This window comes from Saccostrea cucullata, unplaced genomic scaffold (genome assembly GCF_032062105.1).
Source record: "Saccostrea cucullata isolate Sc308-1 unplaced genomic scaffold, CSIRO_AGI_Scuc_v1 ctg714, whole genome shotgun sequence".
NCBI classification, from domain to species: Eukaryota; Metazoa; Mollusca; class Bivalvia; order Ostreida; family Ostreidae; genus Saccostrea; species Saccostrea cuccullata.
In genome coordinates this window covers 18,763-38,845 of record NW_026926696.1, presented here as the reverse complement: position 1 = coordinate 38,845, position 20,083 = coordinate 18,763, and the positions used below count along the sequence as shown (strand labels likewise).

Genomic DNA, 20,083 nt, shown 5'->3' with positions numbered 1-20,083 from the left:
GGGCACCGTTTAGCATCTCTTCATTATATAATTTATTATCTAAATCAAAATCTCGTCATCACCATACTTATCAATGAAATCAAGGAGAAATTAATATGACATCATACAAAAAAGATGTGTAAAAACTTAAAAGCTTAATTTCTCTACATTAACCCGACATTTACAGAAATTTACTTTTAAATGAATAAATCGCTGTTAGAATTCATCTGTTATTTAGTATTCATTGCATTTTAACATTTTGCATGATACAGGTAGTCATAAAAAATTTATGTTTATATATCACATCATTGTATATATATCATAGTGTTTTCCCTTTTTTTCAAAGTAGAGGGTTAGAGATCAGTTGTAACAGGCTAGGGGCTGAGGTTTATGAACAGAATCTCTGAGAACCTTACAACAAATCTTTCTTTCAACATGTTCAAAGTGGCATTTTTGTCAGTTGAAGTGGCCAATTTGGTCGATAGCCGGTTCTTAGGGAAAACACTGATTTATATGTTCATGTAACTTCTAAAATCAAGTGTAAAATTTCATCTTAAGAATTGAGAATAACCTTTTATTTGTTTTGCAGATATCAGCTCAGAATACCATGGCACCTTTCTGCCTGAATCAATAAACATGATGAATAAAAAGATGTTTTAATCCCTGTGCTATAAAATTTAAGAGGTTTTCAACTCCCACAATTTAATTAAGTGTCGTCAATTCGATTAGATTTTTAGTAATTTGTAAATAACAGATAATGAAAGTCAAGGGATTCAATTTGATAATTATATATTGTCTATGATTTATCAAGTGTTATAATATAAACAATGAGTGCACTTAAGGGCCCTGCTAAAATGGGGAAAAATAAGAAATCAAATTAAGCAAAATTTTTTACCTCAAATCATTAACTGAATCTAAACCATTCAACAAATTTTAATGCTGAAATTCAAGAATATACAAAGAACAAGGCCATACAACGTGGTAGGGGCCAGCCAACATTTGTGATTTTTTTTTTTAATAGCAAATCAGGAACGGTCATTCACTGAAGCTTTTGTTTACTATGAGCCTAATGTTGTACAAACTTGCGTGAGTGACAATTAAAAGACACATGATACATTTATATAAGAGGTGTGAAAATAGGAAAGAGGTAGATCCACTTTGGGCCTTATTTGGCCCTGAGAATTTCTGAAAATTCAAAACTGCTCAGTTTAGGTTGCAAATGCAGTATTTATCACTTGGACTGTTGGTGACCACGTATCTATTAATTGTGACGTAATTTCACATCTAGTCAATGCATTATGACGTTATAAAATGCGTCATTTTCCTCATATTCTGTAAATTCCTTTGAAAATGACCTAAAGTTGAAGCATTTTTTCAATATTTCATATAGAGTACAACCTCTGATCCAAAATATGCCAATACATAATGAAAGGCCTATTTCTGAAGATCAAAAAACATGTTTTATTTTTTGGATCGTGGGCTGTGCTCATATTTTAATTCTTTGCTGAAGGTAGTCAAATAAGCATATTTTCTGCAAATTTCAAGAACATTGCAATTTCTCAAAGCCTGAATTCAGATATTTAGATTCTCAAAACAAAATTTCATTATAGAACATGAAAACATGAAACACAGTCTACTTTATTTTAATATATGAAAATGGAAAGAGGGTGATAGTTAATTAATTGATATAAGTACAGGGCCATTTTATGCATAAGATGGCTCTTGCTCTTTGTAAACAATTAAGCTGGTACTTTAAATATTAAAAATGTATGCTGGTAAAAATACTGCAATGTTGTTCCTATAGCAAGCAAGAGGTATTTACCTGTATGACCCAAGATGAATTATTTAAAATACTGATAGTCACACGAGTTCTACCCAGGTAAAAATTCCCCAAAGGTGCTCACCGTAAAACATAGCCGGGTTTTGTGTCATTAAAATCAAAGTCGTGCTGCTTAGAGATGTTTGTATGTATTTTTTTTTAAGAACATGGGAGGGTAAAGAGAGTTTAGTGTGGTTAATAAAATGTCAAACATTTTTAACATTTATGCAAGACAATGAAACAGGTATTGAAAGCCTGGTGCCTAAATACTCTTTGTAAATTTCAAATTCAAAGAAACTATTATAATTGTATTTTTTTCAAATGCAAGCATACCAATTTCTTTGTTTGATCATTATGGCTACAGGCAACTACAAAACTAATTCATCCAATATTTTAAAACAGATTTAGCGCATTAGAAGTAAAATTCCACAAACACGCCTGACAATGATCACATTATTAAAGGGTCATTTTACATATCTCCGTTCCTTGATTTAAATACACCACACTCAAAGAAGGTATGATACGATTTTTCCGGATTTTAGGTATCTATATGGACCACTAGTATCTAGCTATAACCAAAAAAGAACGATTTGGTAAGTGAATATATTCTAGAGTTAAATGGAACATAGAAAGGACCCATTAGGTATTGCTTAAGCACACTTGTCCTTTTATTTGCAAATAATGTGAACACAATAAACACACTATATTAATACATCAAATATACTACTAGTTAAATCATGTACTATCTATTATCACTTGGGCAAGAAATCATACTGAATATGGAAAAAGTGATGGTTTACAATGTGAACACAAAAGAAGAGTTACATTATACAGTCAAATTTCCACCAGTATTTAGTACAGTGAGATATACATGGGGTCAAAGTTATGACCAATTTAAAGTAATGTTAAAATTTTCTGAAAAATAGGTCAAACTTCAAGGTCACATGGTAAAAAATCATAGAATATATGGAAAGGTATTGTCACAACTCACAAACAATATATAAATCTAATAATTATGAATCTGAAAGCCCTGTCTCTTCTCTGTCAGAAAAGTTATGACCAATTTGAAGTTATGTTAAAATCTTTTGAATAAATATGTCAACTTTTATGATCAAAGTCATGGGGTAAAAAATCATGGTATAGCCTATTTGGAAAGGTTTTGTCACCTGTAGTTTATGCACATGTGAAATAAGAAAACCCTATCTCCTTTCATTCAAAAGGTATGACCATGCAAAGTTATAAGTTTTTGTAACAAACAGACAAATGGGATTTCATGTCCTCTTGCTTTTACGAAAGACGGGAAGAATAAGATGATAAACATCTTTCATATTATGATTCCATTGCGAAAATATTAAATATTTGTTTATAGAATTTCTTTTATTGTTTAAAAACTTGTGAAAGATCTTATAGAAAAACTACATGTAGTAGCAAATTAGTTAATTATTCTTGAGATATGAGGACGTTACAATTGGGCCTTAATCGGTTGGTATATGGGTGTTTACTTTTGTGCGGTACTGTACGTCCTATTTTATATCCAGCTTTAAATATAAAACCCAAAGATAATTCAACAACTATTTATCACCTTTGTCTTAAAACAATTTGTGTTGCATATACACAACTGATACATGTACCCAATTACCAAGCTGAGAGGGACCTAGGAATCAGCACGTGCTTAGCACATCGTCATCTCAGACTCAGCTGTACTATAATGAAAATATTTATGGACATAATATATTCTAATTTACACCTTTTAATTACTCACGTCTGAATGTCAAGACATCGTTTAATACTTTGAATAAGCCGCTTTGATCGTCATCTATGATCTTTACTCGAGAAGGAAAATTCAGACCAATGACCATATGTACATGATATTCTCTAAGACCGATCCCGACCCGAAATCATCAGGATGGCGTATTTTGTGCATTACGTGTTTTTCTACCTAGGTGTGTCTGAATATCCTTCTTATTAAAATAAAAATTCGCTTAAAATTAAACAATAAATATGACTTTTCAGCCTTTATCGACGTTTATTTTTTCATTGCCAGAAAAATAATAAAAGCATCTGACAGATAGATTATTATCAGCGGCCGATCTATTTGTGGGAAAAGAGTACCAATTAATTTCCCATAGAACTCTATACAAACCTTTTGCCCTCCAAGTAATTTACTAATTCCCGTTCAAACAAATCACTGGTATTATTTGAAAGTTCGTTCTAAGCACTTATTAAAAACACGAAAAAAAATATACCGTTCCGCGGCGTTTATAGGTCAAATTTGCAGTTATTTAGAACTTACAGAGATCGGCAGTAAATGACACTCTGCCAAAAATATCAATCCCCACTCCTACAATCTCCCCTGGTATTTCTAGAATTTTTATAATATTCCCACATTCCATCATTTATTTCAAACATTAATATTTTTACTTTAAAATGAAAATATTTACATACCTCAATTCAGCCAATCAGGTAAAGCCTACCCATTTATTACTCTGCTTCATCTTGTTCAACCAGGAAATGATGTCAAAATCTGGGTCTTTGGTGCTCTTTTTCCTATACTTACATATTTAACTATCCCAGAATTAGTCAATTTTGTAATTTTCAAAGACCTTATACTTACCAATATACATGTATGAAATTTGAGGCCTGTCACTTCAGTGTCTTGGAATCTGTGGCCATCTTAATGAATGTCCCCTCCCTGCTGCAGGTGCTTTTCCAAAGAGTGAAAAACTTTCATTCCTGTGATGAAATCTGGATACAGTTGTCACTGTAATGAATAAAATATTTATAAAATAACATGATTTTGTTTTTTGATGTTAATAAAATGATATAAAGTCATAATTGTGTCAATTTTTTCATAGGGGTGGAATCTACCCAGAATAAAGAAAAAAGGTCCAAAATTTGATAAATCATAATTAATTAAGCAAAATTAAAAGGTTTTAAAAAGACTGATATAGAAATTTTCTTATGCTTATGAAAAGTAAATTGTTTGAGACTCTGATATACTAAATGATTCTTATCTAACCCCTCCTGTTGCTTAAGTATATACAAAAAAGTTTCCCCACCCCCCAGTGAAAGACACTTAGAGAAATAGCAGGTGCCCCCTATTATATTTGTTTACAATTAATTCAGACAAGAGAAAATTAATACTTTTGATAACAAATCAAAGTGCAGTGTCTGATAGTCTTATACAGTACAACCATAATCTACAATATTGAATTTCATGCTTTAAAAAGGGGAATTCAGATTAATTTGTAAAAAATTAAGAAATGCAATAATTGACTTAAAACCCCAAAATGTACACCACAATAAGAGGCTGAAAAGTTAATAAATGAAAAATTTACCTGCAATGTACAGAAATCTGTCCGACAAAATATATCGGGTGGGTAGAGAGTCTCCATCTTCTTCTTACATAGAGAAAATGCCCCCCGCCGATCAGATACCAAGCTCTCCCGGGTCCAGGAAGCTGAAATATGAAAGTTCTCTATAGTCTTTAAATGAAAATAAATCAATAAAGTTAGTCAAATTAAGCATAAATCATAAAGAAAACAGCAATATTTTTCAAGTTTTCTGAAAAATTACCAAATTACATATCTTCTACATGGCCGAATGTTTAAAAAATGGATCCGTCAAGGGTGGAATACATGTTTTACAATTTTACATGTAATTACATGTAAATATTCGAAAAGTCAAATGTGATACATGCAGTAATGCCATTCCAATAATTCAAGAAAACAAAATCAGAAGCCTAAGGTCACAATAATTAAGATTATATCATGTTGAAATTCTACATATTTGGTTAGCTAGTCTAAGGGAAGTAACTCTAAGTACAAAAAATGGAAAGCAGTAGAAAATGAGTTGCAGAGAGTCACCCTGATGGAACTACAAAGAGCAAAAAGAGGGAAAACACATACCTTTGTGTAGCTACAATATAGAAACAACCAAACTACAAACTGATCCCCCCGCAGTCAAAGGGAGGCAATCCAAAGGATCACATACACTACCGACATGATACGTCAAGACAGAAAATGACCTCCTTTCACATGAACACCACGAAATGCACTTTTAAGGGCCGAATAAATTATTCGAAAAGATACCAAACGTGCAGACGTATAAGAAACTAAACAAAAATTAACACCAGGCCACCATCCTACACTTCCAAAAGTACACATATATAGAACAGTGCGACATTTAACTCCGGACACGACATTTGTCCGGACTTTCGCCAACCACTTTTCCAAAGGTACATAGAAAAAATTTATGTCATCCGGTGGGATTTTTTTAATCGCACAACATGGACTAACCTTTACACCTGAATATCTTCCAGTTTAAAAGATATTACACCTGAAATCAAGAAATCCCATGGGATTATGGTGGGATTTTCTCTCCTAACCAATATCCCACCATTATTCTGTGGGAGAAAAATGAGTTCTGTGGGATTTTTTCTCCTATAGAATCAAAATTCCCATTTTTAACCTTACATGGGATTTTTTATCCCATAAGTTGTGAAATGGGACAAGAAGTTCCATAATTGTCACAAATAGGATTAAAAGTTCTCTATCATAATGTTTTATAGAATATATTATCCTACAGGAGAATGGAAATTGTTTTTATCTCTTTAATTCTTTCCCTTTGAAAATTTCAGTCCTAACTCTTTCCATTTATCATTTTACATTTAGAATGTACATGCTATTGCAAGCAAAATAATATCAAATTGGCAAAATTTCATTGAAAAATAAAAAAGTTATGCTCATTCAAGAGAACACACCATTCCGATTGACAGAGTATAACATGATGATGAATTCTCCCTATGAAAATTTCAGTCCTCTTACAATTCATCATTTTACATTTAGAAAGTACATGCTATTGCAAGCAAAATAATACCAAACTGGCAAAATTTCATTGAGAAATAAAAAAGTTATGCTCATTCAAGAGAACACACCAGTCCGATTGACAGAGTATAACATGATGATGAATTCTCCCTATGAAAATTTCAGTCCTCTTACAATTCATCATTTTACATTAAGAAAGTACATGCTATTGCAAGCAAAATAATACCACACTGCCAAAATTTCATTGAGAAATAAAAAAGTTATGCTCATTCAAGAGAACACACCACTCCCATTGACAGAGTATCATATGATGATTGATTCTCCATATGAAAATTTCAGTACTCTTTCAATTTATCATTTTATATTTAGAAAATACATGCTATTGCAAGCAAAATAATATCAAATTGGCAAAATTTCATTGAGAAATAAAAAAGTTATGCTCATTCAAGAGAACACACCAGATTTAAGTACAATTATCAGAGTAATATGACATGATGATGGACTCTCCCTATGAAAATTTCAGTCCTTTTACAATTTAACATTTTACATTTAAAAAGTACATGCTATTGCGAGCAAAATGATATCAAACTGGCAAAATTTCATTGAGGAATAAAAAAGTTATGCTCATTCAAGAGAACATACCATTCCGATTGACAGAGTATAACATGATGATGAATTCTCCCTATGAAAATTTCAGTCCTTTTACAATTCATCATTTTTCATTTAGAAAGTACATGCTATTGCAAGCAAAATAATACCACACTGCCAAAATTTCATTGAGAAATAAAAAAGTTATGCTCATTCAAGAGAACACACCAGTCCGATTGACAGAGTATCACATGATGATGGATTCTCCCTATGAAAATTTCAGTACTCTTTCAATTTATCATTTTATATTTAGAAAATACATGCTATTGCAAGCAAAATAATACCAAATTGGCAAAATTTCATTGAGAAATAAAAAAGTTATGCTCATTCAAGAGAACACACCAGATTTAAGTACAATTATCAGAGTAATATGACATGATGATGGATTCTCCCTATGAAAATTTCAGTCCTTTTACAATTTAACATTTTACATTTAAAAAGTACATGCTATTGCGAGCAAAATGATACCAAACTGGCAAAATTTCATTGAGGAATAAAAAAGTTATGCTCATTTAAGAGAACACATCAGTCCGATTGACAGAGTGTAACACGATGATGGATTCTCCCTATGAAAATTTCAGTACTCTTTCAATTTATCAATTTACATTTAAAAAGTACATGCCATTGATGATTGCGAGCAAAATAATACCAAACTGGCAAAATTTCATTGAGAAATAAAAAAGTTATGCTCATTCAAGAGAACACACCAGTCCGATTGACAGAGTATTACATGATGATGGATTCTCCCTATGAAAATTTTAGTCCTCTTACAATTTATCATTTTACATTTAGAAAGTACATGCTATTACAAGCAAAATAATACCAAACTGGCAAAATTTCATTGAGGAATAAAAAAGTCATGCTCATTCAAGAGAACACACCACTCCGACTGACAGGGTATTACATGATGATGGATTCTACCTATGAAAATTTCAATCCTCTTACAATATATCAATTTACATTTAAAAAGTACATGCCATTGCGAGCAAAATAATACCAAACTAGCAAAATTTCATAGAGAAATAAAAAAGTTATGCTCATTCAAGAGAACACATCAGTCCGATTGACAGAGTATAACATTATGATGGATTCTCCCTATGAAAATTTCAGTACTCTTTCAATTTATCATTTTACATTTAGAAAAAACATGCTATTGCAAGCAAAATTGCAAGCAAAATGTACCAAATTGGAAAAATTTCATTGAGGAATAAAAAAGTTATGCTCATTCAAGAGAACACACCAGACTTAAGTACAATTATCGGAGTAATATGACATGATGATGGATTCTCCCTATGAAAATTTCAGTCCTCTTACAATTTATCATTTTACATTTAGAAAATACATGCTATTGCAAGCAAATTAATACCAAATTGGCAAAATTTCATTGAGAAATAAAAAAAAAAGTTATGCTCATTCAAGAGAACACACCAGTCCAATTGACAGAGTATCACATGATGATGGATTCTCCCTATGAAAATTTTAGTCCTCTTACAATTTATCATTTTACATTTAGAAAGTACATGCTATTGCAAGCAAAATAATACCAAATTGGCAAAATTTCATTGAGAAATAAAAAAGCTATGCTCATTCAAGAGAACACACCAGTCCGATTGACAGAGTTTAACATGATGATGGATTCTCCCTATGAAAATTTCATTCCTCTTACAATTAATCATTTTACATTTAGAAAATACATGCTATTGCAAGCAAAATAATACCAAATTGGCAAAATTTCATTGAGAAATAAAAAAAAGTTATGCTCATTCAAGAGAATACACCAGTCCGATTGACAGAGTAATTAACATGATGATGAATTCTCCCTATGAAAATTTCAGTCCTCTTACAATTTATCATTTTACATTTAGAAAGTACATGCTATTGCTCTTATTCTGTATTTTTTTGTTGATGTGCAGTGCTAAGTTTGAACTATCTCGTATGATTTCAATACATATTTATAAAATCAAAAACAAAAAAACCTGAGATGCTTGATATTAAACAATAGTGCTAGTATCCCTATTTAGTTTATTTCACAAGTTCTGTAGCTATCTGAAATGTACTGTTTGTACAGTGCTAGTATCCCTATTTAGTTTATTTCACAAGTTCTGTATCTATCTGAAATGTACTGTTTGTAGACTTTGAATACAAGATTATTGGTAGGAAAGTGAAGTTCATGTGTATACTTTACACACAGAATTTACATTTGATATATTTTTTACGTTCAGTTTCCTTATTTTTTTTTATTCCAGTTATTTCTTCAATTTGAACGATTTAAGTGTGAAATTGTGATTTCTAGGATAACATTAAAACGCGTTCACTGATGATATGCTATATAAAGTACACATTATTTTCTTTATATACCAACAGTTCTAAGGAGACCTCTTTGAGTATTTACTATAATTTAAATCAATGATCTATAAATTGTCATTTTTCTCTATAAAACTTTCAAAAAAATTCTTTTTCGTCCAAAGTTTCTTAAATTAAAAGTTACATTGGCTATTATTGTTTAGATGAAAAAATAAATCAGGTAAACATAAAGACCATAAGTATTTTAAATCTATAACTTACGTACTAGAAAGGGACATAACTCTGTAGAGAGTGTCGTATTATGATTAGTGTCCCAGATCGGACATATATATTCTTTTAACTAAAGTTCAAGCTATAAAATTTTATAAATGATACATTTTTATATTATCGATAAAAACAAAAATATGACATATTCATAAACGCGTCACAAGACCCCACTTCGAGATATTGACTCTGTTGACTTCTAAACGCTTTAGCTTTGGACGGGTCTATATTTTTGGACGGGGGTGTCGATCCTAAGTTAAGCTCAATGCGTTTCTTTTTTTTATATTTGTTATCTGAGTTTTATTTCAAAGAAAAAATTATCAACTTCTGTAGTATAACCTGTTTTTCTTAATTTTGCAGTAAACATGGTAAATGTTTGAATACTAATAAAGCAACTTCAGTCTGCTGTTAAACCTACCCCCCCCCCCCTCCCCTTGCTAACTTCCAAGAATCCAATATCTCCAGATCTCGATAGGGTATGATACGTGTATGTATATACCTAGAGGCAATTAAGAGTCTTTTGTTTTCCCCAGGTAGCAAAACTGTCACAATTTGCTTGGAACTAACAAAACATACACAGGGGATATTAACACTTGGAGAGTCGAATTAACAACTGAACCTCATGAAAAACAAACTCCATGCTTTACTAAACCTCCGGATTGATTAAGTCATAACTTTTTTTTTCATTTTCAATTTAAAAATTAAATCCAACATTTTTACACCATTCATAATTGATAGCAAACAGTAAATATAAAATTGTATATATTTTCCCCCTTAAAAATATAAACTTTAATCATGTTTATGAAAGTAAAATGAATACTCGTATAATAGACTATAATTTTTCATTCTACGTTTCACAAAAATGGGATTTGAAGAGACAAAATTTTATAGGTTACTAGCTATTGATTATCACATGAAGGATATTTGGTGAATGATACAATTTTGAACATCATACATGTAGAAGGTTAACAATATATCAAAATGCCGTGAAGAAAAAGAAGACGGGGCTTTATTGAGGCTATGTACTGCTGACTGGACTTTCAAACGCTAACCATGCAAATAAAGTTTTCTTGACGTTTCAAGGGAAACATTTTAGAAATATACAGAGACTAACCCCCCCCCCCCTCCACTACCCTCCTCCTTCTTATCATGTTCTCAATGATCATGATCGATGTCCCATTTATAGTAAAATGTTAATATTTTTGGTATTGGACATTTTAATTACCATTATTTAAATTTTTGTTGTTGTAAATACTACCATGGGTATTACCCATGGTAGTATTTACAACAACAAAAATCTGGAAAAAAAATAGGCCTGATAATTTATTTCATTTCTTTTTTTTTTTTTTTGCTCGTGAACTGTGCATTGTTTAAATTAAAAAAAGATAAACCAATAAATAAAAAGAAGCAGCAATATTCTATCTATGGATTCACTTCTTAAAAATTCTGTGCAGAAGGATGCATTTTTAATTAAATCCCTAGAATTACCCAATGCCAACCAAGGAAAATAAAAAACGGCGACAAGACATTATGAGGAAATTTCCACATGTAGATGTTGACAAAGACCTGCTCTATTTTTGTAAGTAGATTTAGAATTAATGAATTTGTTATTTATTTCACATGTTACTGCATGGATCATAGATTTTTTTTAGTCTAAAGATCTAGTATAAGATCATCCCGTTTCCTCTGATTTTATAAACAGACTTACATTGTCTTCAGATGTTATGAATTTCTGTCACTGTAAAGTGTTTGCAGTCTAGTCGATGGGGATATTCAGTAGTACATTATACAAGTTAACAAAGTAAATAATCGTCAGAAAATTATACACATCCGAATATTATTCTTTCGTTCGAATTTCCTCAATGACAATTAACGTTGTAGTACTCGTTCGTTCGAATATTCTCAATGACTTGAATGTGTACACAAGCTGATGATTGTACTTAGAAATATATTGTCATGTCTAACTTTGTCTGTAATTTGCAAGTTACATTTTCTAAGTATCTTGATCATTGTTGATTACAGTCATCAGCATTACTGATTAGAAAATTAATTCTTATCTTCTCTCAGACATGGTTTAAAGTATCCAACTACTGTAGTGTACTATAGGGATTAACAAACATTGTGTGTGTTGCAAGTTTTATTTCTTTTTCTTTCTTCTTCTTCTTCTTTTTTTGCTGTCAAGATAATTTTTGAGATATAATATGGGGATCAGTGTATAATGATTATTACAAGTCATGATGGACATAACTAATCACCCCAAAAACTCCTACTTACATTGTTTGGAAGTATCCAAATATCATATTACTTAATCTCTGTTAGAAAATTTGTTGATCCTCTAAAGTTTACCTAAGACATGTACCCACATGATTATTGATATAATCAATTCTTAAAATGTTTTTTTTTTAATCTCTGAAAAACAGTCTTAAAACTTTGAGTGAAAATCAATCTTTAAACTGTTAAACTCATTTTTATACATGTACTATGAATACATGCTTAGGAATATCATTATTAAGTTATCTTCATGTACTTTTGAGGGGAAAATTATACATCTGTGTGCATATTGATCCTTATGTGTAAGTAAATAATAAAAGACACAAATGCTACGACTTTTTTATTTTACATATTTATTTGTAAAAATATTTTTTATTACTTTGAAATGAAATAAAAAACATTCTAGCTTTATTACTAATAATATGATTTTTTATTAGAATTGATAGGGAATTGGATATTTAAGAAATAAAGTTCACTTTTTCATGAATGTTGCAGTATAACCTGCATTGTTAATGTAGCATAGATTTAAATTACACAAGGACTCCCATGCCAATTTCAATAGTCATCGCCCACTGACTTCAAACACAAAGGTAGCCGCACAAGAATTACATGCATATTTGGCCTCCTAAGTGTCAGACACAGAGATGGGTGCACATGAGATTTTCATGAATATTAGGCCTTCTTAGCTCCTGACCTATCGACCTGCCTAATTTACATTCCCGTAGAATTATTAAGAAATCAACTCTCCTAACTTTCAAAGAGTTACAACAGAGAAAAATAAAGTGCCCCGCCACAGCATGATATGTCCGTCAAATATTGTTCAATAATCATAAATTGGTTTAGAGTGAAAGAAAATCAGGTAACCTTGATTAACAGAATGACACTGATTTCAATGATCTAATTTCCATTTCTTATCATGTTGAAAATATTGTACATGTATACATCTCTAAGAAACTTACAGTGTAGGGATTAATTATAACTAATAATACATCATATAATTCTAAACTAGCTGTGTTAGAGCTTAACAAATATCTATCTGCAGCTTTAAATTGTTTATTGAATATTTTGTGAAATAATGGAAATGCTACAGTCTAATAAAAAAATAAAAAATAAATCATTCTTTAGACTATAAAATTCTAAGTGAGACATGACTGCAATTTGTTGCAAATATATAAAAATTGAAATGTAAATTTTTTTTTCAATGAACACATGTATAATTAGCTTTAATTATATTATACAATACTAATTTAGTTTTAATCATGTACACTAAAACATTAATTTCTTTTAATTACATTAAATCAATTGAAAGATCTTTATCTGGAATATAGCCATCAAGAACTCTTAATTAACACAAGCAGCTATGAGGTCACAGTGACCTTGAAATAGATTGGACAGGATTTTTCATATTTGGCCATAGCATTTTTATTAAAGATCAGAGCAACCTACTTTTTGTGTGTGTCACACCGTCTACCCAAGAAGTATTAGCTGACAATCCTAGGCCTAATAGTATTAAATTTATGAGCCAGACACGAATGGACAGATGGACGGACGAACATGAAGCCTATATACATGCATAACATAATACGTCTCGTCTTAAGACAGACGTATAAAAACAGACATGGAAATATGGCATCATCTGACATCATGAAAAATTCTCAAGGGCATAAAACTACTGTAGTACAGATACTGGTAACTGTATGCAGAACATGCACAAAGTTTCATTTATGGTATATTTAGAGATGAAAATAATTAATATTTTGTACTTCGTCCTCTTAGGGTGAATTTTAGTGTCAGTCATTTTGGCTGGATTGAGAAATTTGAGTGATTGATTGTTTGATACTCAACATGTTCAATTCATTTTCTAAATTTGGTGAAAATTTAATCCATGCTTTGTTATATACATGTAATTGATTTTGTATGATTTATTCTATTTTTTCCTTTAACAGAAAATGAAGATATATATACTGACATATAGTGTACATGTACCTTGAAGATTTGTCCCCCTTGTAAATACAAGAAATGCAAAGGTAATTCTTTGTGAGAATAGAAAGAATTAAGGAACACAATGTAATAAAATTTTTTAAACCATACAACAAAAACTACTTTGAATAATTAATACGCAACCAACCATTTACAATTGATTTCTGCAGTTTTATTTAATATTAAAAAAAAATCAAATTTGATAATTTTTAGCTCACCTGAGCTGAAGGCTCAAGTGAGCTTTTCTGATCAGATTTTGTCAACTTTTCACATTTTCGACTTCTTAAGAACCAATGGGCCAGAAAACCTGACACTTATGTGGAAGCATCCTGGGATAGTGTAGATTTTAAATTGTTCAAATTATGACCCCTAGGGACTGGGTGGGGCCACAATAGGGAATCAAAGTTTTACATAGAAATATATAGGAACAGTCTTTAAAAATCTTCTTTAAGAGAACCACTGGGCCAGAAAAGCTGAAACTTATGTGGAAGCATCCTGAGGTAGTGTAGATTCTAAATTATTCAAAATCATGACCCCTGGGAGTTGGGCGGGGCTACAATAGGGAATTTAAAGTGTCCAAATTAAGACCCATGGTTAAGAGTTGCATGACCCAGTCAAAGCTTCTCAGGTGAGCGATGTGGCCCATGGGCCTTTTGTTTTAGCTCTACTGGTCAGAGACCAGAAGAGCTTATGCGATAGGAAGGTGTCCCTTTGTCCGTCTAGCTGTCCATCCGTTGTCTGTCCGTGGCGTCTAGTTGTCTAACTGTCCATCTGTCTGTAATTTTTCAAAACACTACTCCTCTGTTTTATTCTGATTTCAATATAACTTGGCACACAAGTAGACTGCACTAAGGTACATAGTGCATTGTTTTTTTTAAATTGCAATGAACGGTGCTGCCATGGTTACTAAAAATAGAAATTTCTGTATAAAAATTCCTTTAAAACACTACTCCACCTACAAGTTTGGTATGATTTCAATGTAATGTGGCACACAAGTAGACTACACTTAGATACATAATTCTATTTAATGCTGTCTGTTGCAAAGTTTCAAATCCAAGTGCTTCTTTTTCTTTGTTATGCATACAGACCAGTAGAGCTACAGTCTCATCAGAGACTTCTTTATTAGACTTTTCATCACACCGCAACTTTCTTTTTTTTTCAGTATACACAGATGTGTACATACACATAAAAGGAGACATCATCTCATGATCTGTGGATCCATTGAAAACTTTAAGGACAAAACTGTTGATAATTCATTCATGTAAAGAGTGTTGACTTGAATATTGAATATCTAAATGGAACTAAGTTAGAGAATTAATTTAATAAGTATTATATTGTATATTACTCTTTTTATTCATCTGTCAAATTTCTTAATTAAAAATTAAATTTAAAGGCTTAAATAAGGATTTTTTTCATTATTTTAATTAGAACAAGTTCTTTAATTTATTTTTCTCTTACATAATTGATAAACAGGCATTTAAGGTCATGCGCAATGTAGTTTGCACTTTATTGGGTTCTTCCCTGGAGTTCAATAGTTCCACTAAAGGAAGGACCTGTGTGCAATATTTTTATTGTCTATATATGGATTTGTAAATCTCCTCTAAAACAGTTTTGATGAAAAAAAAATCTGGAATTTATGTTTTGTAATTTTTGTACATTTTTCTTTGAATAATGCAAAAAATTTCAAACTTTAATATCTTTTCAAAATCCCTGGAAATGCATGCTGATTTTTTGTCTAAAAATATGTAATATGGTACATGTATTATAAGTTTAAATATAGAATTTCTTGAAAAATTATCAGTAGGTAAGATACCTTGCATATTTCCTTAAATGTAAAATGAAGGGATGTGTACCTTTATTAAATGAACTAGGGAATTCATGAAGTGTGCATATTTATTTAACAGTGTTTTATTTTGCATGCACTATGCCTAAAGGCAGAGATTTTTTACCGGGTGGTAAATTCCAGGTGAGGGAGGGGCTTATTTTGTACAGGTGTGAATGCCTTGGGGGCTACCAGTCTACCTGTGGCCATCTGTCTCCTAATTCCTATACACAGGAAGTGGTTTAATACACAGTGAATTACCCAGATGTCAAACTTTGCCTGTGTTGGGGTTTTGAGACAATTTTGAATTTAAATAGAAGTAATACAAACTTTCTCTATATTGATTTATTTATGAATGTTTGAAAACACCCCTACCCATTTAAAACAATTATGATGATATCATACTATGAACTCAAATATTACAACAAAGATTATTTTAGATGTTAAAGTATGTGTTAATAAAAAAAATAAATACTCCAGTAACAAGTCTAACAACCATATAAGACTTAATGTTTCATTCACCCCAAGGACTCCATGAATTGAATGAAAAGAAAGCCTTGTTAATTAACTATATTTCATTAAAAAGAAAAATGTAGTCAGGGTTTGACACATGGTGCGAGTGCACTATGTGTCAAACCCTGACTACTATAATACATGTAGGCATATAGTACATGCAAAATACTACACTAATGTTATTATTATGCATCCCTATTATAATGTCACCTTGTGCAACGTGCGTCATAATCTTTTTCTTTAATTTTGAACTTTCCATGCTTTAGGTATAATGTACAGATAGTTTTAGAGAATAGTATTTGACTGAAGGGGGGGGGGTTGCAAGAAACTATTTTAAAAGAATTATTTTGAATGTTAATTTTTCATCTGAAGTGTTAAGTACTGCAGAATGTAGCTCTCCGAAATAATATATATTGACAGACGGGAGAGCTACATGTGCAGTGCCACCCATAGTCGAGCACTATTTCGGCATAGTATGTTTATGCTACAGTGTATTTAAATCCTAAGAACATAATGCAAGAATAGTATGGTATATGGGTTATGTCACAGAGACAAACTGACAGGAAGCATAATAATTGACAATATGCATTTATTACAAGAAAATTGAATTCCTGAAAGAAGCTGAATAAATTTAAGCCACTGAAGTACCAATCTAATTAAAATTAGATGTTAGATCTGCTCACATAGTCACTACAGTCAGTTTAGCGAGTATGCGTGCGGGTCTAACATCTTATTTAAATTACATGTAGATTGCTGAAGTAAAAGTTTAATACCCAATATCATTCTGCTATATTTGCATCCGCGCTAGTATTAACAGTGAGCTTTAACTAACTGTGGCCTGAATCTCTTATTTTATATGTTTTGGGGTGTCCAAAATCAAGGTGCATACATATGTTAAACAAAGAAGAAACTTGCAATGGCCTAAGGTGACTTATCAGTTGAATCCATGTCAATGGTGCATATAGTTATTTTATGTACCAAAAATAATAAGTAAAAGATCAACAGAGTGCTTTTATTAAAGAAGTAACCATGGTAACAGAACTAAGGAAAACTTGTCTTCTACTGGATGATAAGAAACACTGAGTAGAGTACCACCGCAATTTTTGGATCCATGCCCTTTCATCATGTTTATTTTTGAACGGGTTCAATGAACTGTCAAAAATTATGGAAATGTTTCTAATTAAGGTGTAGGTAAAATGTTTTGAAATTAGTGAAAAGGTAAAATTGTTAAATATTTTTAATGCAAACTACCAGTAAATGTGCGTAATGAAGACGGTTGATTTTTTTTTTCAACATTATTTCTTGTTCATTTGTCAGATCGGGTTCGTTATGTGTAAAATAATTTCCAGCTGTCATTGGAACAAAAACAAGGCATGATCAGGATCATACAAAGAAAATTTAGAGTAAAAAATAGGTAAATTATTACAGTTTGTTCATCTGAATAAGTTTTAAAACTCTTTGAGAATCTCAGAGTGAATGACACGCCCAAATTTCATGTGATTTTTTACTTGGAAACCCATCAGTTTAGTGCAGCAAACAGGCAAAGATCTAACAACGTATATGGATCTGATCTTGTTGTAAAGCTTGACAAATGACACTTACACAATAAATTAACTTTAATGATTAGGAGGAAAATAAACAAAAAAGATTTGTTCTTTCTTAATTGCATTTTTTTTCTCATTAAAAGTTTACAAACAAGGAATAAAAGAAGGTAATCTACATACAAGGAAATTGTCTTTTTAGTTTTAAAAAACTGAAAATTATAGAGATAATTAAACCACTTTTGATTTTTAGTGCTATTTCATGTAAAATATTTAATCATTTGAAAAATAAAACATTACCCCACTGCCCCCCAAATTGGTTAATTTTAAGAAATAAAAAAATGGTGTAGGAAACACAGAAACTTAAATGAAAATAAATAATTAATGGTAGTTAAACTGTTCAATATTTTCTTTATTTGGTTTAAAACTGTTGTTTCTTAATCCCATGGGAGAATTTTTTTCTATTTTGAAATAAAAATGGGATAAATCCCACATTTATAAAGAGATGGGAGATTATTTTCTGTATACAAAAATATGGGAGATTTTGTCCCATTATAAAGCATTTATGGGATTTTTAAACTTCTATGGGAGAAAAAATCCCACAGAATACCCTTTTCTCCCACAGAATAATGGTGGGATATTGGTTAGGAGAGAAAATCCCACCATAATCCCATGGGATTTCTTGATTTCAGGTGTAATATCTTTTAAACTGGAAGATATTCAGGTGTAAAGGTTAGTCCATGTTGTGCGATTAAAGAAATCCCACCGGATGACATAAATTTTTTCTATGTACCTTTGGAAAAGTGGTTGGCGAAAGTCCGGACAAATGTCGTGTCCGGAGTTAAATGTCGCACTGTTATAGCAAATCATATAAATACACAATTACATGTACATGTAAAATACATACATAAATTTATGAGTACATACAAACATTTATTATAAGATCAATCTGATACATTTTCTTAACTTACCTTTCTCCTATGGCCAAGTCAACTACACATTGTTTTACCAATTTCCATCCTCTGTAACCCCCCCCCCCCCCAATCTCTACAAAAGACCCAAAATCACCTCTAACCCTAATTCCACAGATAAATAATTCAAATTTTTGCTAATTTTTCTCTTGAGATGTCTTCAATATTCAAATAAATTGCTAAAAATAACTTTTCATGACTTTCACTTCACTTTACTTATTAAAAAATGGGGTCTCTATAGGGAAAAGAGTACCAATTAATTTCCCATAGAACTCTATACAAACCTTTTGCCCTCCAAGTAATTTACTAATTCCCGTTCAAACAAATCACTGGTATTATTTGAAAGTTCGTTCTAAGCACTTATTAAAAACACGAAAAAAAATATACCGTTCCGCGGCGTTTATAGGTCAAATTTGCAGTTATTTAGAACTTACAGAGATCGGCAGTAAATGACACTCTGCCAAAAATATCAATCCCCACTCCTACAATCTCCCCTGGTATTTCTAGAATTTTTATAATATTCCCACATTCCATCATTTATTTCAAACATTAATATTTTTACTTTAAAATGAAAATATTTACATACCTCAATTCAGCCAATCAGGTAAAGCCTACCCATTTATTACTCTGCTTCATCTTGTTCAACCAGGAAATGATGTCAAAATCTGGGTCTTTGGTGCTCTTTTTCCTTGTGGTTGTGTACAAGAAAATGCGCATGGGGAAATGAGATGTTATTATTATTATTATTTTCTTTCAGTAAAACAATTCTTCAATGTTAACAGGTATGAAATCATGAGTAAAATATTTTTAAAAACTCGCTATAAATTAAGTTTTAATCGTTATGGACATATACATATGCCACAACTTTGTTCTTATGAACATGCTCTTCTTAACCATTTCTCAACCCCCTTTTTCTTTCTCTCTTCCTTTCTTTCTTTTTCCCCTATTCAATTGTCACTATTATATTTTTTTGTATTCGTTTATTATATGTATTAATGATGTATTGATGTAAATAAGATATTGTAAACACAATGATGTGACAAATGATATTTAATAAAAAAAAAATTAATCGTTATTATTCATGTTATGTTTCAACAGAGACATATAAAACCATGTCTCTGGTTTCAATTACGTTTTCATTTTGC

General features: G+C 31.1%; 2 long non-coding RNA genes across 2 annotated transcripts; one reads left to right on the top strand and one right to left on the bottom strand.

Annotated features, from left to right (window-relative positions):
* Positions 1-4,185: 4,185 nt before the first annotated feature.
* LOC134272442 (uncharacterized) lies at positions 4,186-19,629 on the bottom strand. Its single transcript, XR_009993199.1, has 3 exons — positions 19,525-19,629; positions 5,137-5,258; positions 4,186-4,559 (listed from the first exon to the last, which is right to left on the bottom strand). It is a non-coding gene; the product is annotated as an uncharacterized LOC134272442 (long non-coding RNA).
* Positions 11,292-15,958, top strand: LOC134272441 (uncharacterized). Its single transcript, XR_009993198.1, has 3 exons — positions 11,292-11,419; positions 14,058-14,138; positions 15,254-15,958. It is a non-coding gene; the product is annotated as an uncharacterized LOC134272441 (long non-coding RNA).
* Positions 19,630-20,083: the final 454 nt, after the last annotated feature.